The sequence below is a fragment of the Cervus canadensis genome, chromosome 26, assembly GCF_019320065.1.
Source record: "Cervus canadensis isolate Bull #8, Minnesota chromosome 26, ASM1932006v1, whole genome shotgun sequence".
In the NCBI taxonomy this organism is placed as follows: domain Eukaryota; kingdom Metazoa; phylum Chordata; class Mammalia; order Artiodactyla; family Cervidae; genus Cervus; species Cervus canadensis.
In genome coordinates this window covers 4,757,121-4,782,336 of record NC_057411.1, presented here as the reverse complement: position 1 = coordinate 4,782,336, position 25,216 = coordinate 4,757,121, and the positions used below count along the sequence as shown (strand labels likewise).

Here is a 25,216-nt window from a genome sequence, read left to right as displayed (position 1 = left end):
TGGGCTGCCGCCTATGGGGTCGCACAGAGTTGAACACAACTGAAGCAACTTAGCAGCAGTTGTCTATAATCAAAACGTCAGGAAATAAAGAGTTGGTGAAGAAATTATAACCTGTAAACATTGCCAATGGGAGTGTAAAATGGTGTAACCACTTTGGAAAACAGTCGATTAGTTTTTCAAAAGCTTAAACACAGGGTTACCATATTATCCAGCAACGCCACTCCCAGCATATACTCAAGATGAAGGCATATAGTTACACAACAACGTGCACATGAATGTTCACAGCACGATCATTATAATAGCCAAATTATAATTTATAATTATAATAGCCCAAAGGAAACAGCCAAATGCTTATCAACTGATGGATGGATAAATAAAATGTGCAATATCCACATAGTGGAATATTATTGAGAATAAAAAAGGAATGAATTATTGACACATGTTACAACACAGATGAACTCTGAAAATACTATGTTAAAAGAACTCAGTGACAAAAGCCCTCATATAACATGATCTCATTTATATAAAATGTCCAGAATAGGCAAATCTATAATAGAGACAGAAGGTGGATTAGTGGTTGCCTAGGGTTAGCACAGTTCTGTCAAAAGAATGCACTGGTCACAGCAAACACCCTTTTTCCAACACAACAGACAACTCTACACATGGACATCACCAAATGGTCAACACCTAAATCAGATTGATTATATTCTTTGCAGCCGAAGATGGAGAAGTTCTATAGAGTCAGCAAAAACCAGACCTGGAGCTGACTGTGGTTCAGTTCATCAACTCCTTATTGTAAAATTCAGCCTTAAAATGAAGAATCTAGGGAAAAACCACTGGGCCATTCATGTTTGACCTAAATCAAATCCCTTATGATTATACCGTGGAAGTGACAAACAGATTCAAGGGATTAGATCTGATAAACAGAGTGTCTGAAGAACTATGGACAGAGGTTCATGACATTGTACAGAAGGTGGTGACCAAAATCATCCCGAATAAAAAGAAATGCAAGAAGGCAAAGTGGTTGTCTGAGGAGGCTTTATGAATAGTTGAGGAAATAAGAGAAGTGAAAAGCAAGGGAGAAAAGGAAAGAGATATACAACTGAATGCTGAGTTCCAGAGAATAGCAATGAGGGATAAGAAGGCCTTCTTCAATGAACAATGTAAAGAAATAGAGGAAAACAATAGAATGGGGAAAACTAGAGATCTCTTCAAGAAAGCTAGAGAGATCAAGGGGACATTTCATGCAAGGTTGGGCACAATAAAGGACAGGAACAGTAAGAACCTAACAGAAGCAGAAGATATTAAGAAGAGGTGGCAAGAATACACAGAAGAACTATACAAGAAAGATCTCCATGACCCGGATAACCACGATGCCGTGGTCACTCACTTAGATTCAGACATCCTGAAGTGTGAAGTCAAGCAGGCCTTAAGAAGTATTACTACTAACAAAGCTGGTGGAGGTGATGGAATTCCAGATGAGCTATTTCAAATCATAGAAGATGATGCTGTGAAAGTGCTGCACTCAATAGGTCAGCAAATTTGGAAAACTTAGCAGTGGCCACAGGACTGGAAAAGGTCAGTTTCATTACAATCCCAAAGAGCAATGCCAAAGAATGTTCAGACTACCATACAACTGTGCTCATTTTGCTTGCTAGTAAGGTTATGCTCAAAATCCTTTAAGCTAGGCCTCAGCAGTATGTGAACCGAGAAATTCCAGATGTACAAGCTGGGTTTAGAAAAGGCAGAGGAACCAGAGATCAAACTGCCATTATTCATTGGGTCACAGAGAAAGCAAGGGAATTCCAGAAAAACACCTCCTTTTGCTTCATTGACTATGCTAAAGCCTTTGACTGTGTGGATCACAACAAACTGTGGAAAATTCTTAAAGAGATGAGAATATCAGACCACCTACCGGTCTCCTGAGAATCCTGTATGAGGGTCAAGAAGCAACAATTAGAACCTTACATGGAACAACTGACTGGTTCAATACTGGGAAAGAAGTATGACAAGGTTGTATATTGTCACTCTGCTTATTTAATTTCCATGCAGAGTACATCATGGGAAATATCAGGTTGGATGAATCACAAGCTAGAATCAAGATTGCTGAGAGAAATATCAACAACTTCAGATATGCAGATGATATCACTATAATGGCAAAAAGTGAAGAGGAACTAAATAGCCTCTTGATGAGGGTGAAACATAGAACTGGAAGAGATTAAAAATAAGAAACTGCATGTAAGCTTTACACTTAAAATGTTGCAAATATACACAAAATGGACAATTTTCAAGAAAAATATGCATTACCAAAGTTTATTGAAAAAGAGGTAGAATAACGAATAATTTAATAACCATGAAAGAAATACAGATTAAACACCACAAGTACAGTCAAAACCACTAACTCTTCTTGGAACAGACGAGCTTCCTAATTCTCTAGCATTCAGTTAAAACCCTCGTTTTCATTACCATCATCCCTTCCCAGGATCACCACAGCAGCTTTCCAACTGGTATCCTCTCTCTCTCTCTAACAGCTGAGATTTTCACCAATCAAGAAATCTGATCATACCACTTCGCTGCTTAAAATCCTCTAAAAACTCCTCATTAATCTTGGGATGAGAATCCAAAGTTCTGAACATATTCTACGAGGTTCTGTCAGTTCTGATCTCCGGGAAGCATTCTAGCCTTATGTCTCAGCTCTCCTCTTCCTCCACTTTTGCTCAAGTCCTACTGAACATTTTTCCTTTTTTTCAGAAGCATCATGCTCTTCCTCACCTTCAGGTCTTCCCACAGGCCCCTCCATCTCTCAAGGACACTCTCCTCTCCACTCCACTACTCTTTAGAATGGACATTCTTACTTAAATGTCAGTTTAAATGCTACTTTCTCTAGAAAGTGTTTTCCAGTTTCCCCAAATATGGGATAGACACTCCTCCTATTTTCCCCTTATCCTTACTATAGCATTTATAACACTGTGTTTTAATACCTTGTTTTCTTAACCCTATTCCTCAACAGACTACAAGCTCCAAGACAGCAGAGATTTTATCATCTTGTTCAACACTTAATCCCCAGTAACTAATAGCATTCCAGGCACATAATAGAAATTCAATATAAAAAAAAAAGAAATTCAATATAAATTTATTGAGTGAATGAAATTGAACATTGATACGAAAGATTAAAAAAAAACATTCATAATAAAACTGTAGGTCCAGTTCATCTATGAATACAGATGAAAATCTGAAATAAAGCATCATCAAGGCAAATCCAGCAGTCTGACAAAGAATATTATATCATGGTCAAGATGCATTTACTCTAAGACTAGAAGGATGATTCAATATTAGGAAACCTAAGAAGAAAAATGACATAATTCTTTGGATAGATAATACAGAACATTTGGTAGATATCAAAATTCATTATGATGACCATTTGGTAATTTAAAATAGATATTTAATTTGATATAAAGCATTTATTATAAGAGAACAGAAACTCAATCTTAATGATAAATCAATAGAGACAAAAATGACTGAGACTGGAGGTCTGTGAAACTGATATTATTGTTTTGAACACTGCAGCTGAAAGGCAGTAAGGCAAAAAAGAAAGACACAATTAAAATACTGGAGGAGAGACAATTATCATTATTTCAGCTTATGACTATCTACCTTAGTACTATTGAGAACTAATTGGAAATTTTAATACGTTTTCCAGTTACAAGATAACAACTTTCCCACACTAGCTAATTAAAAAGTATAATGAAGGAGGAAAAAGGTACCAATCATGAAAGCAACAACAAAAAAATAAAATTCCTGAGAATAAACTTAACAAAAAAAGTACAAAATTTAAATGAAGAAAAATTCTCCAAACTAATTCCTCATTTATTAACTTAAGTCCAACCAAGTCAATGCAATTTTTATGCCTGGAATTGGATACTATAATCTAAAATTCTCTTAATAAAATAAGTGATTGATAATATGTAAAAAAAATTGTGAAAAAGAAATTCAGTGAAAAAGGGCTTGTTTATTAGACGGTAAAATGAAATACAATGCTGAAATGTAAATAATGTGATACCAAAACAGGAATATCAAAAATAATCAGGATCAAGCTGGAAAGTATATAAATAGATCTAAAAATCACTGGAATTCAATAAGGTTACATACGGACTTTTAAATTAGTGTGGAAAGATCAACACAATATTGTAAAGCAATTATCCTCCAATTAAAAATAAATAAAAAATTTTTTAAAAGATGAAAGAAAAAAATCTTAAAGAATCAGGAGTTGTTTTCCCCAAGGTATAGGACTGCTGAAACTTTTACTTTCAATGTCATTTATTTACGTGTTTGTCTATTTCATAACTCAAGTATCAAAAGGAAAAGAGACTTTATCACTGAAAGATATTTGTACTTGACTATATGGAAGAATCCACAGTGAAAACAAACTTCAAAATGACTTTTCTGGCTTAATATGGACCCACTGATAAATAGAAGCCATTGACAATTTAATTAGCAATTTTCTTCAAGTCATCAGTAGACTTTTCAGAGAAGAATTATTATATATACTGCCCTAATTTTGAAGTCCACTAAAATTATGCTTATTATTGGAGCACTAATAATCAAAGCTTTTTGAAATCTGCTGAGAAAAAAAGAAGCTATCTTCAGGAAAGGATGAGAATCAGAAATCATCAAATGTATTTCCTCTGTTGATTGAAAGAGAGACAAATTATTTACAGTTTTCTAGGTCAAAGGGCTTGAAATTAGAAGAGGACTTTCTTCTAGTCTTAGATAGCGTCAAACCTTCTCAAATCTCATGTTTCGGACTCCTCTGATAATGGATGATAAACTGTCCTTTACACGCAGGGAGTTGAAGTGCAATCACATGGCACAGGTTAGTTAATAAAGCCTGAATTCAGAATCAGAGACTGAAGTGTGAGTGATTTAACATCACTCTTTCATCAATCTATCTCCAAAATCAATGATTCAAACCTTTAGATTACAATCTCAGAGAAAGTCATGTATATGTATACATATATCTGAAACAACTCTTTAAATCCACATTCCATTTTTCTCACTGTTTCAAGTGTTATCTGAATTGTGGCCATGATGAAGTATAAGGGACTGGATTTTTCTTCTCAGCTTAAAACAGCTAAGAATTGGACAAAATATATGAGGCAACGTTTTTCAGACACTAGATAACAGTCAGCACAGGACAGCAATCCCCAGGAGAAGAGAAATAGAGAGGTAAGCCCTCCAATTGCCCTAATTTACTGATTGGAGAGAACTTACAGCCCATAGCGCAGGAGGACAGTGACCAGGAGCAGCCCAGTGATCTCTCTGAGTTGAGGAAAGAAGAGCTGAGAGTTAGGAAACCCAAGCCACCTAGAATTCAGTGACAGGGCATTAATCAGGCGAGGGCTATGGAGAGAGAAGTCCGGAGATCCACAGATTACCCGGAGTCTTTCACTGAGGACTGACTGGCACGTGCATGTGAACAAACCCCCGAACCACGGATTAGAGGGCACGGCAAGCGGAGTTCACACCAGCAGAAGGGAAAGGCCTTCTGACGGACGGGCAGGAGGACAGTCCTCGGAAGGGCGCTGTCTGAGCCGCGGGGACGGCTGAGCCCTAGGACACAGGCTGTTCCGAGCTCACTCAACAAAGGCCAATACGAAGATGTGAACATGTCAGCTATTTATCAGAAGATCAAACTGTTCCCCAGTTAGCTAGTTCAGTACAAAGTCCAAAACTATTCTAAGGAATTAAAAAGGCCGACACCCAACAACATAAAAATCACAATGTCCAGCATCCAATAAAGATTTCCAGACCTAGGATGAAGCAAAAAATATGACCAACAATGAGACAAAAAAATCAATCAAGAGAAACAGACCCAGAAATGACATGGACAAGAAACTTGGTAGTCAAAGGTACTAACATGTTAGCAGCCTGAGGATTTATTGATCTGAGTCAGAACATATCTGAGTCTTGAACATATACTCAGTATGTTCAAGAAGATACAGTCACGTATGAGAGTGATAAATAAAATATATAAATAAGACCAAATCAAATTTCTAGAGATGAAAAATACACCCAATAGGATCAACAATAGACAAGATAGTGTAGAAGAAAAGATTAGAAAATGTGAAGGCACAGCGATAAAAATTCTCCAAAATTAAATATAGAGCTCAAAATTACTTTAATAAAGGAAACAAACAGACCAACAACAAGCTCCGGGAAACAGCAGTGCCCTAACATAAGTGTAACCGGAGTTTCAGAGGGAGAGAATAAAGGTAAAAAGAGAGAAAACTTTTTTTTAAAGGAGTGTTTGAATTTTTTTTTTTTCATTTATTTTTATTAGTTGGAGGCTAATTACTTTACAATATTGTAGTGGTTTTTGCCATACATTGACATGAATCAGCCATGGATTTACATGTGTTCCCCATCCTGAACCCCCCTCCCGCCTCCCTCCCATCCCATCCCTCTGGGTCTTCCCAGTGCACCAGCCCTGAGCACTTGTCTCATGCATCCAACCTGGGCTGGTGATCTGTTTCACCCTTGATAGTATACTTGTTTCAATGCTCTTCTCTTAGAACATCCCACCCTCACAGAAGAGAGAAAATTTATTTGAAGAATAATGGTGACAATTTTTCCCATTTTCTAAAAACTATAAATTCAGATTCAGTAAGCTAAACAAATCCTCGAGTAGAAAAAATATGAAGAGAACCATGCCAAGATAAAACAAAACCAAATTATTGAAAACCACTGGTTAAGAGGAAAACATTAAAAAGAAAAAATATATATAATATACAGAAAAGAATGGCCTTACCAGACGGCGTTCAGTCAGTCAGTCAGTCAGTTCAGTCAGTTCAGTTGCTCAGTCCTGTCCAACTCTTTGTGACCCCATGGATTGCAGCACACCAGACCTCCCTGTCCATCACCAACTCCCAGAGTTTACTCAAACTCATGCCCATTGAGTTGGTGATGCCATCCAACCACCTCATCCTCTGTCATCCCCTTCTCCTCTCACCTTCAATCTTTCCCAGCATCAGGGTCTTTTCAAATGAGTCAGTTCTTCACATTAGGTGGCCAAAGTATTACAGTTTCAGCTTCAACATCAGTCCTTCCAATGAACACCCAGGACTGATTTCCTTTAGGATGGACTGGTTGGATCTCTCGCAGTCCAAGGGACTCCCAAGAGTCTTCTCCAACACCACAGTTCAAAAGCATCAATTTTTCAGCGCTCAGCTTTCTTTAGAGTCCAACTCTCACATCCATACATGACCACTGGAAAAACCTTAGCCTTGACTAGACAGACCTTTGTTGGCAAAGTAATGTCTCTGCTTTTTAATATGCTGTCTAGGTTGGTCATAACTTTCCTTCCAAGGAGTAAGCGTCTTTTAATTGCATGGCTGCAATCACCATCTGCAGTGATTTTGGAGCCCCAAAAAATAAAGTCAGCCACTGTTTCCACTGTTTCTGCATCTATTTGCCATGAAGTGATGGGGACCAGATGCCATGATCTTAGTTTTCTGAATGTTGAGTTTTAAGCCAACTTTTTCACTCTCCTCTTCCACTTTTATCAAGAGGCTCCTTAGTTCTTCTTCACTTTCTGCCATAAAGGTAGTGTCATCTGCATATCTGAGGTTATTGATATTTCTCCTGGCAATCTTGATTCCAGCTTGTGCTTCATCCAGCCCAGCATTTCTCATGATGTACTCTGCATATAAGTTAAATAAGCAGGTGACAATATACAGCCTTGACGTACTCCTTTTCCTATTTGGAACCAGTCTGTTGTTCCATGTCCAGTTCTAACTGTTGCTTCCTGACCTGCATACAGGTTTCTCGGGAGACAGGTCAGGTGGTCTGGTATTCCCATCTCTTTAAGAATTTTCCACAGTTTGTTGTGATCTACACAGTCAAAGGCTTTGGCATAGTCAATAAGGCAGAAATTTATGCTTTTCTGGAATTCTCTTGCTTTTTCTATGATCCAACAGATGTTGGCAATTTGATCTCTGGTTCCTCTGCCTTTTCTAAAACCAGCTTGAACATCTGGAAGTCCATGGTTCACGTACTGTTGGAGCCTGGCTTGGAGAATTTTGAGCATTACTTTACTAGCGTGTGAGATGAGTGCAATTGTGAGGTAGTTTGAGCATTCTTTGTCATTGCCTTTCTTTGAGATTGGAATGAAAACGGACCTTTTCCAGTCCTGTGGCCACTGCTGAGTTTTCCAAATTTGCTGGCACATTGAATGCAGCACTTTCACACAATCTTTTAGGACTGAAATAACATCACCCTTTAGGATTTGAAATAGCTCAACTGGAATTCCATCACCTCCACTAGCTTTGTTCGTAGTGATGCTTCCTAAGGCCCACTTGACTTCACATTCCAGGATGTCTGGTTCTAGGTGAGTGATCATACCATTGTGATAATCTGGGTCGTGAAGGTCTTTTTTGTACAGTTCTTCTGTGTATTCTTGCCACCTCCTCTTAAAATCTTCTGCTTCTGTTATGTCCATACCATTTCTGTCCTTTATTGTGCCCATCTTTGCATGAAATGTTCCCTTGGTATCTCTAATTTTCTTGAAGAGATCTCTAGTCTTTCCCATTCTATTGTTTTCTTCTATTTCTTTGCATTGATCACTGAGGAAGGCTTCTTATCTCTCCTTGCTATTCTTTGGAACTCTGCATTCAAATGGGTATATCTTTCCTTTTCTCCTTTGCTTTTCACTTCTCTTCTTTTCACAGCTATTTGTAATGCCTCCTCAGACAGCCATTTTGCTTTTCTGCATTTCTTTTTCTTGGGGATGGTCTTGATCCCTGATTCCTGTACAATGTCCCGAACCTTCATCTATAGTTTTTCAGGCACTCTGTCTATCAGATCTAATCCCTTGAATCTACACGGTGGCGCTAGTGGTAAAGAATTTGCCTGCCAACGTAGGAGATGCAAGAAACACAGGTTCAATCTCTGGGTCTGGAAGATCCCCCGACAGAGGAAATGGCAACCCACTCCAGCATTCTTGCCTGGAAAATTCCACAGACAGAGGAGCCTGGTGGGCGGGCAAGCTACAGTCCACAGGATCGCAAAGACTGAGACATGACTGAGCACGTGAGTGCACACACATACACACACACACAGAAGAATAAAGAATGATAATGGATTTCAATAGAGGCTAGATAAGAGTAATATTATATTTGTAAAGTCTGAAAGAAAAAACCACCCTTCTAATGTAGAATTACTTTGCCAATACTTTGGCCACTTGATGCAAAGAACTGACCCATTGGAAAAGACCCTGATGCTGGGAAAGATTGAAGGCAAGAGGAGAAGGGGACAACAGAGGATGAGATGGTTGGATGGCATCACCAACTCGATGGACATGAGTTTGAGCAAGCTGCAGGTGAGGGACAGGGAAGACTGGCGTGCTGCAGTCCATGTAGTTGCAAAGAGTCGGACACAACTGAGCGACTGAACTGAACTTAATGTAGAATTCTATATCCAGTGAAAATATCTTTCAAATATAAAGGTGAAATAAAATGCATCGCCAGCAGAACAGCACTCCAAGGAAGTTTAGGTAGAAGAAAAGTTATACCAGATGAAAATCTGAAGGTACACAAAAACATAAAAAGTACCAAAAACAGTAAATATGTCAGTAAACACAAGTATTTGTTTTTCTCAAATTTAAAGTATTTTTAAAAGATAATTAAATGCCTAAAGTAAAAATAACAATGAATTACACGGCTTAGAACAGCAAATCATGTTGAAGTAAAATGTATGGTAACAACATACAAGGGTAAGTAGGAGGAAACAGAAGCATACTATTTTAAGATTCTTACAGTATATGTGAGGTGATATATTATTACTTGGCTACACAATAAATCCTAGAGGGACCACAAAAATATAACTGATAAGCCAATAAATAAAGATAATTAGAATCATAAAAATACTCAATCCTGCTAAAAAACAAAAAAACAAGGCTAAAAGAAGGCAGGAAAAGAAAAAATCAGGGCAAAGAACAAATGAGACAAATGAAAAACAAGTAGATAGTTTTATGGTAACTTTAATTACAGTAATCAAAACAGCATAGTACTGGCACAAATATATATATATGTGTGTGTGTGTGTGTGTGTGTATATATAATATCAATGGAGCAGAATATAAAGTACAAAAATAAACCAACACACCTATGATCAATTAATGTATGACAAAGGAGGCAAGAATATACAATGGAAAAAAGATAGTCTCTTTAGTAAGTGGTGTTGGGAAAACTGGATGGCTACATGTAAATCAATGAAATTAGGACACTCCCTCATAACATTTAAAAAAACAAACTTGAAATAGTTTAAAGATTTAAACATAAGGCATGACACCATAAAACTCCTAGAAGAGAATATAGACAAAACATTCTCTGACATAAATCACAGCAATATGTTCTTAGACTAGTCTCCCAAGGCAAAAGAAATAAAAGCAAAATAGACAAATAAAACCTAATCACAATCAAAAGCTTTTGTTGTGCAAAAGAAATCATCAATGAAATGAAGAAACAACCTATGGAATGGGAGAAAATATTTGCAAAAGATGTGACCAACAGGGGGTTAACATCCAAAATATACATAAATCTCACACAACTCAGTATCAGAGAACCAAACAACCCAGTCAAAAATGTGCACAAGACCTAAATATATATTTCTCCAAAGAATACATACAGATGGCCAACAGGCTCATGAAAAGATGCTCAGCATCACTAATTCTAAACCACAGTGAAGTACCACCTCACAATGATCAGAATGGCTATCATCAAAAGGTCTATATATTATAAATGCTGGAGAAGTGTGGAAGAAAAAAGAACTCTACTACACTGTGGGAACATAAAGCAATGAAACTGGTAAATCTCTACCCAGATTGATGAGATAAAAACCATGAGAGAAGACATAAATTATCAATACCAGGAATGAGAAAAGAGACATAACTACATAGCTTAAAAACATTAATAGATGGCAAGGAAAAATTCAATAAAATGGACGAATTCCATAAAGATATAAGCTACAATAACTTTTTTGGAAATAAATAGATAACTTGAAAATCCCAATAGCTATTAAAGAAACTGAATTTTTAAAGACATTTCCACAAAAAGAATTGTAGATTCAGCTGTCTTCACTTATTCTTTTTCTTTCAGTTTTGTTGTGATATATATAATTGACATATAGCATTGCATAAATTCAAGGTACAGAATATAATGATTTGACTTATATTATTAGATGATTTATTACAATAATTTTAACCAACAACTATCATCTTACTTAAATGCAAAAAAAAAAAAAACATAGAAAAGGAAAGAAAAATTTAAAAAACCATTTTTTTTCTTATGATGAGAACTTTTAGGATCTATTCTTTTAGCAACTTAACACTTATTAATTCCACCTATCATTTAAAGAAGACATAACACTAATCTACAAAACTTTTTTAGAAAATAAAAGATGAAAGAACACTCCCCAGTTCATTCCATGATGCCAACATTATACTGACCCCAAAACCAAAGACACTAAAAGCAAGAAACAAAAACAAACAAAAACACCCTATCTACCTACCCCCTTCATGAATGATACACAAAAATACCTGCCAAATAAAATCATACAATATATAAACAGGTAAATACAAAGGCCAAGTGGATTTCACTTCAGTAATCCAAAGCTTCAACAATCAAAAATCAATTTATTTTACCATATCAACAGACTAAAATAGAAAAAATACATGACAATTTCAATAAATATAGAAAAAACAGTTAACAAAATCTACATTCACTCATGATAAAAGCTTTCAGCATACTAGAAGCAGAAGAATAAAGAATATTTATGAAATATCTACAGCAAACAAGATCCCTAATGGTGAAAGACTGACTATTCTCCCCCTAAGATCATGAACAAAGCAAGGATGTCTGCTCTCACCAGTTCTACAGAACACTATCAAGAAAATAACAGCCAGTTCAATAAAGCAAGAAAGAGAAATGGCATATAGTTTGAAAAGGAACAGTAAGATAGTCTTTATTTGTAGAAGACATTATATGCATAGAAAATCATAAGAAATATATTAAAAACTATAGCACTAATAAGTATGCATAGTAATATTACATGATGCAAAATCACTGCAGAAAAAATTAGGGCTTCCCTGGGGGCTCAATGGTAAAGAATCTGCCTGCCACTGTGGGAGGCATGGGTTTGATCCTTGGTCTGAGAAGATCCCACATGCCACAGAGCAACTAAGCCCACGTGTCACAACCACTGAGCCTGTGATCCAGAGCCTGGGAAGTGCAATTACTTGAGCTCCCCGTTCCCTAGAGTCTGTACCCACAAAAGAGAATCCATTGTAATGAGGAACCCATGCACTGTAACAAGAAGCAGCCTCTGCTCACAGCAACTGGAGAAAAGCCCAAAGAGCAATGATGACCTAGCACAGCCAGAAATAAATAAATAAATAAAATTTTAAAAGTACAGAAAAACTGTGTTTCTAGATATTAGCAACCTACAATTTGAAAATCAGTACCATTAACAGTATTAAAAGAATATTAAAATGGGGAAAATGTGACAGAGATACACAAGATATACACTGAAAGCTCTAAAACACTAAAATACTACTGAGAGAAATTAAAGATGACCTAACAAAATACAGTATTTATTCAGGCTCATGGACTGGAAGACTCAATATTGGTAAAATATCCATTTTCACCTAAATTGATTTAGTGATTTAACATGACCCCAATCATAACCTCAAATCCTTGCAAACAAATTTTTTTTTTGGTAGAAAAGAGAAACAGATTCTAAAATGTCTATAGAAAGAGAGGACTCAGAAGAGCAAAACAATAATTTTAAAAAAGAACAAAGTTGGAAGTGCGTTTTCAAGACTTATTATAAAGCTACACTAGTCACAACAAAGTGATATTGGTGTAAAAACAAACTAACAAAGAATGTAACAGAATAGAGAATCCATCAATAAACACATACATATATGCCAACTGATTCAACTAAAGTATGAGGGCAACTCAGGAAGTATATGCATAAGAAAAAAAATAATAAACCTTGCTCAATCCTTATCTCACATCATAAACTAAAGTTAACATGAAACGGATGACAGACCTAATGTAGAATCTAAAACTAAAACTTCTAGAAGAAAATATCTTGGATTAGGCAAATATTTCTCAACAGGACACAAGCTATAAAACAAATAATACAGGGGACTTCATCAAAACTGAAAACTTCTGCTCTTCAAAAGACATTTAAGAAGATGAAAAGTGGGAGAAAATGTTTGTAAAATATCTATCCAATGAAATACTTATATTCAGAATACACGTTTTTAGAATTCAACAATAGGAAAGCCTCCAGTAAGAAAACAGGCCAACGATTTGAATAGATACTTTACCAAAGAGGATATACAGATGGCAAATAAGCACATGAAACGTCATTCAACGTTCAATGCGCAAAGTCATTATTCAAATGCAAATTAGAACCGCAGATAGATACTATATATACTAGAACAGCTAAAATTAAAAAGACTGACAATAGCAACTATTGCTGAGGATGTGGAGCAACTGGACCGCTCAAATACTGCTAGTGAGAATGCAAAACGCTACAGCCACTTTGGAAAAGTTTATCAGCTTACAAGCTTAAACGTGTATGTACAATACAATCCAGCCATTTCATTCCTACACATTTTTATCCACGAGAAACGAAAGCATACATCCAAACAAAGACTGGCATGTGAATGTTCATGGCAGCTTTATTTTAAATTTCCATCAGTGGAAAAACAAAACTGTACACCCAAACTAGAGAATACTGGGCTTCCTAGGTGTCACTAGTGGTAAAGAACCCATCTGCCAATGCAGAAGTAAGAGAGTAAGATTCGATCCCTGGGTCGGGAAGATCCCCTAGAGAAGGGCATGGCAACCCACTCCAGTATTCTTGGCTAAAGAATCCAATGGACAGAGGAGCCTGGCCAGTTCCAGTCCACAGGGTCGCAAAGAGTCGGACACGACTGAAGTGACTTAGAACACACGCACACACACAAAAACACTACTCAGCAATAAAAAGAAACAAATTATTGATACACACAATGTGGTTGAATCTAAATTATTATGTTGAGAGGGAAAAAAGTTAGATCAAAAAAGGGGGGCACATATAGTATAATTTGATTTACATAAAATTCAAATTAATTCATCATGACAGACAGCATGTAAGTTGTCTGGAAAAGAGATGGAAGGAAGGATGAGTTTCAGGGCAGCGTGAATATTCTTTGCAGGATGAAATATTCCTGATTGTGGTGACAGTTTCCTCATAAGTTCCCTGAGAGGAGAATACAGTTCAGATGAATTCGTATGTCAAATCCCATCAAATTGCACACTTTAAATATGAAATTGCACACTTTAAATATGTGCCGTTTATCTTATGCCAATCTCACCTCAATAAAACTGTTAAAACTCAAATACCCTGAGCATTCAACTGTTCACTGTTCCTTCAACAAACGATTTCACATTTCTTCAATCCCAACCCACTCAATACCTTTTTAAATGGCATTGGCATCCATCCACGAAATACTATTTAGATAAGACCCTGTTTTTCTTTACTAGAAAGTGAAGGGGTCAGGAGATAACAGAGCAGACACTTGATCAACACTACAGGGGAGAGGGGAGGGGTGCTGCCAGTGGACACTGGTTATTTTCTTGTTCTTTTTCATCCACCTGAGGCTCCCTGATCTGGAATTGCTCTGGAGCTCTCAAAGTTGACCTGTCCTTTGCCAAATAACACACCGTTCTAAGAAACTGCCTGAAGGGCCACACGGTTTTTTAGCAAAAACATAAGTCAGCTTGTGTTTTGTTGATGTGATACATGCCATACCAAAAAAAAAGGAACAAAGAAACCTGTGTGACGAGTCTATAAATAATGACTTTAAAAAAAAAAAAAATAATGACTTTAAGGAAAAGATCTAGAAAATAGCAATAAAATGATCAAGGAGAACTGAGAGTGTAAAATTTATGCTTGGATAAAACTAAGGCATTCTGAGTGGGAAGTTGATAAAAATCTGCAAGCTATGGAAGTCATGGTCAGAATGAACACTGACTGCTTCATCACATCTCAAAACAGAAGTCCAGTTTCCAATGAAGAAGAAAGCCCCTCTCCTTTATCCCACTTCCCTCTCAAAAGAAAGGTAGAAGGTGGTAACAGAAACTCATTTCATGTTAAATAATAAATTACTAAAAAACTGCATGAATCTGTTCTATCTGAATCACAGACAGAGTTCAGTTCTACCATCTTCATGCAGTCAGGCTTCCCTGACCATCCTGGGACCCGCTGACATCCCTTCTCCCCTGATCTCTGATTGAGGCAGAATTTTTTATTTGCATCATGCAGCTTAGCATGGGCGGTTGTCCATTTTCTTACCTAGTAGAGAGGGATTTCTTCTACTCTTCTCCTCAAGTTTCCAGCTTTGCCTATACTGTTGGAACTTCTGCCCTTAGTTCTGCTCTCTTAGGAAAGTAATGAGGCGGAAGTTTTCATTTTACCATTTCTCATATTCCCTCCCCTCAGGAGACATAAACCATCTGACTGGGGAGAAGGGCAATGCTCAGGCTGACAGCTTCGGGCTGGCCCCTTTCTCAGAGTCTCTTGTACATCAGCAGAGCACCTCCTCCTCCGGAAAGCAGCACGAAGTCTCTCAGCTGCTGTGCCTCCGAATGAAGTCCACACATGGAACTGGGGAGGAGGAGGAATGCTGTAGGCCCCATGGGTCCCAGGCATATTCCTCAATCCAGTTTGATGAGTTCAGCTGATGAGATATTTTAATCCCCGTCACCAACAGGAGTGGATAAGAGGTATGACTAATTAGCACCACCATCTAAAATGCCTTTCTTCCCTTCATCTGACTGTCAAAATGTCTACCCTTTAAGGCTGACTTCTTATTCACAGAGTTTTTTGCAATTCCTGAGGTCCCAATTAATCATTTCCTAATCTTTGCCCCAAAGTACTATTTTTATGCTCCTACTACAAGATTTATTTTGCCTGGCATTCTACTAAGTTGTATATATCTCTTTCAACACTTAAGGTATAAGCTCCTTCAGAAAGCGGGCTAAATCATATGTATCTTTGTATCAATCAATTCAGTTTAATTTTATACACATTTAATCTGGATCACCTTTGTAATTACCTGTTTACTGTTTGTTTTCAGACAGACTGTAAATTCAAAGAGGCAGACAGTCAATTCTTGTTAACTGCTATATCTCTTCCACTGGCACTGCTCTGTAAATATTTGTTGAATTGAATTAATTTTCTCTCACATGTTTGTAATCATGCCTAATAAATATTTGTTGGCTGAATGGTTGATTATTTGACGGGGGGGAGGTGGTGAGATGAGACAGATGAATCTAAAATCAAAGTGTCATCTTTTAACATTTCAGAACAAATGAAGTCAAAATATCAACAACAATGAACATGCACTTCCTTTGAAAATAATATTAAAATGATGAAAATTATCCCTTTGCCCACACCACACATTGTGCTTCGGAGTTTTCATATCTATAAATCATTAACCTATTATGGGTACTCAATACAAAGGTAAAATCCTTGCCTCATCACTGATGGTTCTCATCTATAAACGACCAGTATTTAATGAAATAAAGATTTTTCACATTGCAAGTATAAGAAAATGTCAGAGACAGAATCCAACCACTCTAACAGAGTTCTGAAATAGTGACTCAGCAAAAGAGGGCAAGCTACAAGGGCAATCAGACCTCCAACAGCTTCCTGCTGTGTTGCTACTGCAAAACCGTTCTGGACTGGCGCTCTCTACTATCCAAAACCAACGGATGTTGGTGCCTCTTGGACATACAGAGGTCTCTTGATTTTTCTCCAATAGCTCAGTAACACTACAGTATTTATTTTAGATGTTAAGATGCTCAAATTTAGATGTATTAGCCAATTGATTTAAAAAGGGAAGTGAGAAAATAAAACTCAAGAGTGCCTAATAACTTAAAGTATGTACTTAGTAAGTGACTACTGACCATCCAGTCTTGTGTTGGTTCCTCTGGGAAGAAAATGTCTGTCCTCTAGAAGCCCATAGGATAGGTGACTTATGCAGAAGCCATTATATAACTTCTCAACATTATATATGAAGTAGACTATAAGGAAGTGTGAGCATCTACGGTACAACCAATCAGAACAGAGGAGAAGGTAAGAGGGGTGTTTCATTGATAAGCTGAGTCTTGAAGGAAAAGGAGGATTTAAACAGGCAGAGGTGAATGCAGGAAAGGAGGCAGATCCCCAGAGTTACACACTACCTGCAAGGAGAATACTTTCAAAAGTCCATGTTGAAGCTGATCTTGCTCAGAGCAGGTAACAGTCATTGACAGATCTGGGTTACAAAAATCAAACCGGATTAAGACTCTCCTGAGCAGCTTCTGAGTGGGTCCCAGTTTTAGAAAAGCCCCTGAAACTGCTGCATCACTAAGGCCAGGAAAAGGGTACCCCACAGTTGATACATGCCTAACAGAGCATTTATTATGACCATCAGATGATTACCATTTTTCTGAAGCTTTTCTGGAAGATGTCAACTACCGGTAAACTGGGTACCCCTGGGTGACTAGCTAAACTTGCTCCCATTATCTACAGCTAAACTTGTTCCCATGAAGTGGTTTCTAATTTGTGGGAAATATGGAATCATTCCAAGGATTCCAGTAAATTCATATAAGTACCAGGTTCATGGTCTGAACACCATTTTCCAAACATCACATAGACTGAATGTTTCACACAAACATACTGCCATTTTTCCAATGTATATGATTACTCTTGTCTTTAATTTTTAAAATATATTTTAAAATATAATTGAATTCATAGCCAGTTTATTCACTGTATCACCTAAGATTACTAAAAGTTTTTGAATGTTAAAGAAGTTTTCCACATACTTACATGGAAAAAGGTCCAAAATGAGCTAAGTTAGAAAGGCAAAGTAACTATCTATCTATATATACATACATACATATATATATATACATACACACACATTTTGCAAAAGAAATGTTTATTATATATACTACTTTAACACGTTAATGAAGGTACATGTTCATAGAAAATTTTAGAAAATATAAACTACAGTATTAACTTTTGGTGGTGGTTTCGTTGCTAAGTCATGTCTGACTCTTGTTGATCCCATGGACTGCAGCCTGCCAGGCTCCTCTGTCCATGGGATCTTCCAGGCAAGAATACTGGAATGGGTTGCCATTTTCTTCTCCAGCAGATCTTCCAGACCCAGGGATCAAGCCCGGGTCTCCTGCACTGCAGGCAGATTTTTTACCAACTGAGCTACTACAGAGGTGGTTTTGGGAGATGGAATATATAGGTGTGTTTTCACTGTCTATAAGTTTCTGCATTTTAAACTGTTATAATGAGAATGTATTGTTTTTGTAATATGGAAAAGCACTAAATATTTTAAAAGATTGTTTTATTCAATAAAGTAAGAAGTCCTGCTTGAAAAAGTTTGGAAGAGTGTCTTCCTGAATTTATTAAATTCATAATCTCCTGGGATTGCTGCTCACAGAGGCAGACTCTGCAGAAAACTCCACTCTACGCAAGTACAACTCAAACTCAAAGGACTGCACTGAAATCTTTACTGTATCCAGTTTCATGTCTGTCACTATGTTTGGGGTGGAGACTAAACTAGGGGCAATAAGCCACCACTCGTGCCTAAGTATGATTTCAGGACCATTTTTAGATGCCTCTTGATCCCCAGACAACCGCTGGCTCTCACTAGAGACAGGCATGTGAGAAAGGGAAAGTGAAGTTGCTAAGTCCTGTCCGACTCTTTGCGACCCCATGGACTGTAGCCTACCAGGCTTCTCTGTCCATGGGATTTTCCAGGCAAGAGAACCGGAGTGGGTTGCCAGTTCTTTCTCCAGGGGATCTTCCTGACCCAGGGATCGAACCTGGGCCTCCTGCATTGCAGGCAGACGCTTTACCCTCTAAGCCACCAGGGAAGCCCAGGCATGAGGGAAGGGAGCGGCAATTTATTAATCATCTGCAACATGTCAGGCGAGTGTTCTGTAACACATTAGGTCAACTCATTAAATAACTTTGCAAAATATTAGAGCACCTATTTGAAGATGAGGAAAGTAAGGCTTGGAGAGGGTGAGTAACTTGGACCAGTCTATCAGGCCGGACCAGTAAGTTGGACCTGTCTATTAGGTCATACCATGCAGAAGCCCAAGCAGGAGAGAAAATCTTTCATTCTATTACCAGATTTAATTTAGGAGTTTAAATTCATGGTGGGGTTTAAATTCATACTGAAGTGCAGACACAAAGGCATGAAGATGCATTTCATTTGCGCACTGCTTTATGACTCACAAAGCACTTTCTATGTACCGCTTTATTTTATCGCTACAACAAAGAAACCTACGGGGCAGTTAGACAGGCATTACCATCTCCCTTTTACAAAGGAGGAAATGAAGCTCAGAAACTGACAAATGGCTAATCTCTGTCCTGAAAGTAGAGGTGGAAAGGGGGAGAAAGAGATAGACAGGGAGGGGAAGGGCAGAGGGGGAAAGAAAGAAACACACACAGGAGGTAAAGGTCCAGAAGGAGGAGCTAAGTAGGTGACACTGATATTCCACCAACATTTACTGAGGATCTGCAACGTCCCTGCCCAGGAGAGACACGATGCGAGTCACATATGTAATCTCAAATCACCTAGCACCCACACGGAAATAAAACAGATGAGACTAAAATGTATGTTCAAAACACCACCATTTTAACATGTAACCAGCATAAAAGTGATTACTGAGATAGTCTGCCATTCCTTCTCTGCAGTAAATCTTTCAAATCCAGTGCGGATTTTACACCGGCAGGACAGCGCCCATTCCACGTGTTTCACAGCCACATGTGACTAGTGGTTACCATACTGAACGGCACAAGTCTAAACTGTGACAGGAGCTTAGGATGATCTCATTAATCCTCGCAGCTAAGATGAGCTAACAGGCTCAGACACAGCTAGATGTGGAAAATTCCAACCCTGTTCTGCGCTCTGAGTTCCAGGTCTTTTTCACTGGAGGGAAGGTCGTTGCCATTAATACCTAGGATGCGTTTTGACAACATACGTCAAGACTCATATTGAAATCTTGGAAATAACCTAACATCTAAAACATGGGAATGCAACTGTCTCTTCACTTTCTTCCTCCCTATGTGCTCGTCCGGAAGTACCTCTAGGTAAAGGGCTGTGTCTTATTCACCATTACACACTCACGGCACATGGTAGACAATAAAATTTTCCAAATCAATTATGCATAATATGGTAATTAGTCCATGAAGATCATATCAGGCAGCCATGAAAAGTTATATTTATGAAACTTTGGCCAATACTTATTATGTTTTTAAAAAGAATTCTAAATAGTATAAACAGTATAGTTATAAGAGCAATAGAAAAATATTAAGAGGTAATAAAGGCAGTTATCCACTCAGCTTATTCAGTTCAACCCTAGTACTAGTATATAACATATGCCAGGCACATACATGTCATTATCAAGAATATAGTTCATTTTCATTTGAAACCTTAAATTTCACCTTTTTTTGAAACCTTAAAAGTGTTCCAAATGAACACGTTACTACTCTTATGACAGAATCATTTACAATAATATTATAAAATGACAGAAAGCATGATAAGGACAGAACACTGGACATGATAACAGTACAGATGCCGGGTCTTCCAACGGAGAGAACCAGAGTCAAGTAGGGGAAAGTGTCAGATTTTAACTAGTCGACTGAAAAAATATTTACTGAGCTAATAAGCACAGCACTAGAGGTCAGAGATGGAATTAGAGTAAGAAGAACACTAGAACTTAAAGACATCACTGGACAATGGACTATGGAAAGAGGTATAGAAAAGAGGTTCATCATCCAGACTGGCGAGGTGGGCAGAGGTGCCAGGGGAAGGCTTGAGCTAGTGTGTTTTTTCAAAGAGGGAAGGTGCTGCCAAAGTCTGAACATTTTCTGCAAGAAATTCTTAGCTTTGTATTTTTACTCTGATAACATTCTTTAAAATTAGGTAAGTGCATACTGAATCACCTGGATGCCTATTTGATAACTGAGCATGCAACCAAGGCTGAGAGTGAAGTTTGCGTCTGTAAAGTGTTAAGGGGCCCTGGCCACCTGAGTTCAATTATAGGCTAAGCCTCTGGAGAGTTTTAAATAAAAGTGACACGATCTCAATTATATCTTTAAGAGATGATTCATATGAATATGTACAGAATGGATTATGCAGATAGGAAGAGCAGCAGTAGAAACCCCAATTAGGGAGTTTTTAGTATACTCCAGAATAATGATTGATGAGACTAGAGGGGCTGGAATTGAGATTGGAGAAACAGGATGGATTAGTCGGACATGACTGGGGTTTAGTTTCTTTAAAAGGAAAGCACAAGTCTGAACTCAGACTTAAGGGATGAATAGGAGTGGGCAGCAGAGGTGTTGAAAGAGGACAGAGGAAAGAGCAATTCCTGGAGGTGAGGGAGACAGAGTCCATTCAAAACACCGAAAGAAGGTCAGTTGTTTGGGATCATAACAGTGAGTGGAGAAGCGAGGTAAGAGATGAAGCTCTGGAAGCAGGAGTAGGTTCAGAGGTGGCCACATTAAATAGTGCGAACTTCATCCTAAAAGCAGTGAGGTCACGAATGGTTCTAAGCAGAGAAGTGACATAATCTTTTCAAGAAACATGTGCATGAGAAGTGTCTATGAGATTTGGTAACAAGGAGATGGTGACCTGACTAAACCAGCTTCATGAGGGTGGAGTGCAAGTCAAGCTGGTTGAAAGTCAATTTTGTTTCAGGCAGATAAAAAGACAAGTACTGTGCAATTGTTGAATATTATACACTAACCAACTAGTGGATGAGAAAATTAAATAGAATACAAAGTCTTTTTTTAACTCCAAGCTACCTGGAAGTCCTTAATTCTGATGGATGATAAGATAGATACAGATAGATTAGACAGACAAACAGATATATAAATAAAATAGATACAGAGAGATAGGAAAGGGAAGATTGAAGCTTTTTTCTTTTCCATTATGGTTTATTATAGGATATTAAATATAGTTCCCTGTACACTACAGTAGGGTCCTTGTTGTTTATCCATTCTATATGTAAGAGTTACTGTGCATCTGTTAATCCCAAACACCCAATCCATCCCTCTCTTACCCACTGCCCCTTGGCAAACATAAGTCTGTTCTCTATATTCATGAGTCCATCTCTTAGATAGGTTCATCTGTGTCATATTTTAGTTTCCACATATACGTAATATCATATAGTATTTGTCTTTCTCTTTCTGACTTACTTCACTTAGTATGATAATCTGTAGGTTCATCCACATTGCTGCAAATGGCATTATTTCATTCTTTTTATGGCTGAGTAGTATTCCATTGTGTGTGTGTGTTTGTGTGTGTGTATGTATACCACATCTTCTTTACCCATTCATCTATCAGTGGACATTTAGGCTGCTTCCATGTCTTCGGTTATTATAAACAGTGCTTCTATAAACCTTGGGGTGCAGGTATCTTCTGGATATATGCCCAGAAGTGGGACTGCTGGGATCATATGATAGTTCTATTTTTAGTTTTTTAAGGAACCTCCATACTGTTCTCCATAATGGCTTTACCAATTTACATTCCCACCAACAGTATAAAGGGGGGGGTTCCCTTTTTTCCACACCCTCTTCAGTATTTGTTATCTGTAGACTTTTAAATGATAGCTATTCTGATTGGTGTGAGGTGGTACCTCATTAAATTTCATTTGCATTTCTCTAATAATTAGGGATGATGAGCATCTTTACATGTGCTTATTTGCCAGTTGTATGTCTACTTTGGAGAAGTGTCATCTGTCCATTTTTTGATTGGGTTGTCTGGATCCACTGAGTTTTGTTTTTAAAAAATTTAGGGTAGTTTTTTTTAATTAATTTTTTTAAAATTTAGCATAATTTTAAGATGATTCTAAACCAAGATCAGAATAAGGATTGGTTATTAACAATGGGAAATTAACCAAATAATAATTAAATATATTAAGATACCTATATTCTTTTAAATTTTGTTCTAAATAATTTTCTTACATGTATTACATAATTGCCACTTCATAGCAAATAGAAGTGGGAATGATGGAAGCAGTGACACATTTCCTCTTCTTGGGCTCTTAAATCCCTGCGGATGGTGACTGCAGATGTGAAATTAGAAGATGATCGCTTCTTGGCAAGAAAGCTATGACAAACCTGGACAGTGTGTTAAAAAGCAAAGGCATCACTTTGCTGACAAAGGTCCATATAGTCAAGGCTATGGTCTTTCCAGTAGTCAGGTATGGATATGAGAGCTGGACCATAAAGAAGGCTGAGTACTGAAGAACTGATGCTTTGAACTGTGGTGCTGAAGAAGGCCCTTGAGAGTCCCTTGGACTGCAAGGAGATCATACCAGTCAATTATAAAGAAAATCAATCCTGAATACTCACTGGAGGGACGGATGCTGTGGCTGAAGTTCCAATATTTTGGTTATCTGATGCAAACAGTTCATTGGAAAAGGCCCTGATGCTGGGAAAAACTGAAGGTAGAAGAAGAGGGCGACACAGGGTGAGACGGTTGGATGGCATCACCGATTCAGTGGCCATGAACTTGGGCAAGCTCTGGGAGATGGTGAGGGACAGGGAAGCCTGGTGTGCTGCAGTCCATGGGGTCATGAAGAGTTCAGGCGACTGAACAACATTATATTATTATTTTTAGTCACTGGAGATTTAGGGTTTTAAATAACTTTATGGTCATAATTTTCCCGAAAAAACACAACTTATGTAAGGAAATCCTCTTGGAATCACTTGTCTACAGGACCATCCCCACTTTAAAGTCACAGTCACCCTCAAGGTGCAGCTCCATAGCAGACCCCTTCAGAGCATCTTCCATAAACATCAAGGTTAGTGATTTGTTTTCTCTTTGTCCTTCTGTAGACAGTACATGTAATTCTATCACTTTGCTGGTTTTTGTCTGTCTCTTACAGGCAGAGATTCCTCCTTATTCATCCTTGTATCCCCAACACCCAGCACAGTGCCTGACGCGCAGTGTTCAATAAACACTTGCTAAATTGCTGAATCACTGCCTTCCACTTTGGACTGTGTAGCCACACCGAGGCACCAGCACCCGCCTGGTGGCAGCAGCCCCCCAGTGCAGCAGAGCAGGGAGGACGTGAACAGTTACGGAGAACTACTCCTACCAGCCTAGAACATCAGCAACCCAAAGCCGGTGCCACAATCTAGAGGAGTGGGATGCGGAGGGAGGTGGGAAGGGGGTTCAAGAGGGAGTGGACATGTGTCTACCGATGTTAATGTATGAAAAAAATTCACAATATTGTAATTATCTTCTAATTAAAAATAATTTTTTTAAAAATCTGTAAAGTAACAGTAAACCTACATATACTCCAAATTCCCCACTATCTCTTCACCTCTTCCCCACCTAAATATCTAATGAATTCATACAACAAAAAGCCAGTTCATAAAAAGTTTTAATGCTTATCTGTTTTCTCAAAATTAATCAGGTACTTGCAAAGAACATCATAAGAAAAAAGTTTTATAAGTAAGTAAAATAATCCAACAGTACAGCTAGGATTTTTTTAACAGATTCCTAAAATAACTATGCTTGGTGTATCTTCTACTGAAAAATAAATGCCAGTTCAAAAAATTTTATCTCTGAAATACTCTTCTTGACTCAAATAACAGTCAATATAGCCAAGTTTATTATTTAAGTATCTTTAGCACTTGTCCAATTATCACAGAATATGGTCTTTGATTTTTTTTAACATAAAAGAGAACATTTTACATGGAAGGTTCAGGCACTTAAGAAACATTTTTACTTATATCTTATTTGAACTATTGCTTTTATCCATCTACTTCATACAAATAAAAGTTGAAACACCTTCATCACTGCCTTTCCAGTTTTGCATCTCGCAACAGCAGCAAACAATCCAGTCGACCTTGTCAAGAAGCATTTATGGGGACAGGATGAAAGATCTGCCCAGTAAACAAATTAATTACAATACCAGGCACCAATTCTATGCCACTGAAGAATTCCAGAACCAGCAGTGACTAAGGATTCCTTTTACACACAAGGAGAGAGAAACAGAAGTCTGCTGTATCGTGATAAAAGCTCTGTGATCAGTGTTCTCAGGGGTCTGCCGGTCATGTCTTGCAGACTATTTTAT

General features: G+C 37.7%; 1 protein-coding gene and 1 non-coding gene across 3 annotated transcripts in view; both read right to left on the bottom strand.

The window, feature by feature from the left end:
• Nucleotides 1-25,216, bottom strand: part of CRACD (capping protein inhibiting regulator of actin dynamics) — a 292,820-nt gene that overhangs the window by 176,287 nt on the left and 91,317 nt on the right. The gene's annotated exons all lie outside the window — the stretch shown is intronic.
• On the bottom strand, nucleotides 18,916-18,988 carry TRNAC-GCA. Its single transcript has one exon. It is a non-coding gene; the product is annotated as a tRNA-Cys (tRNA).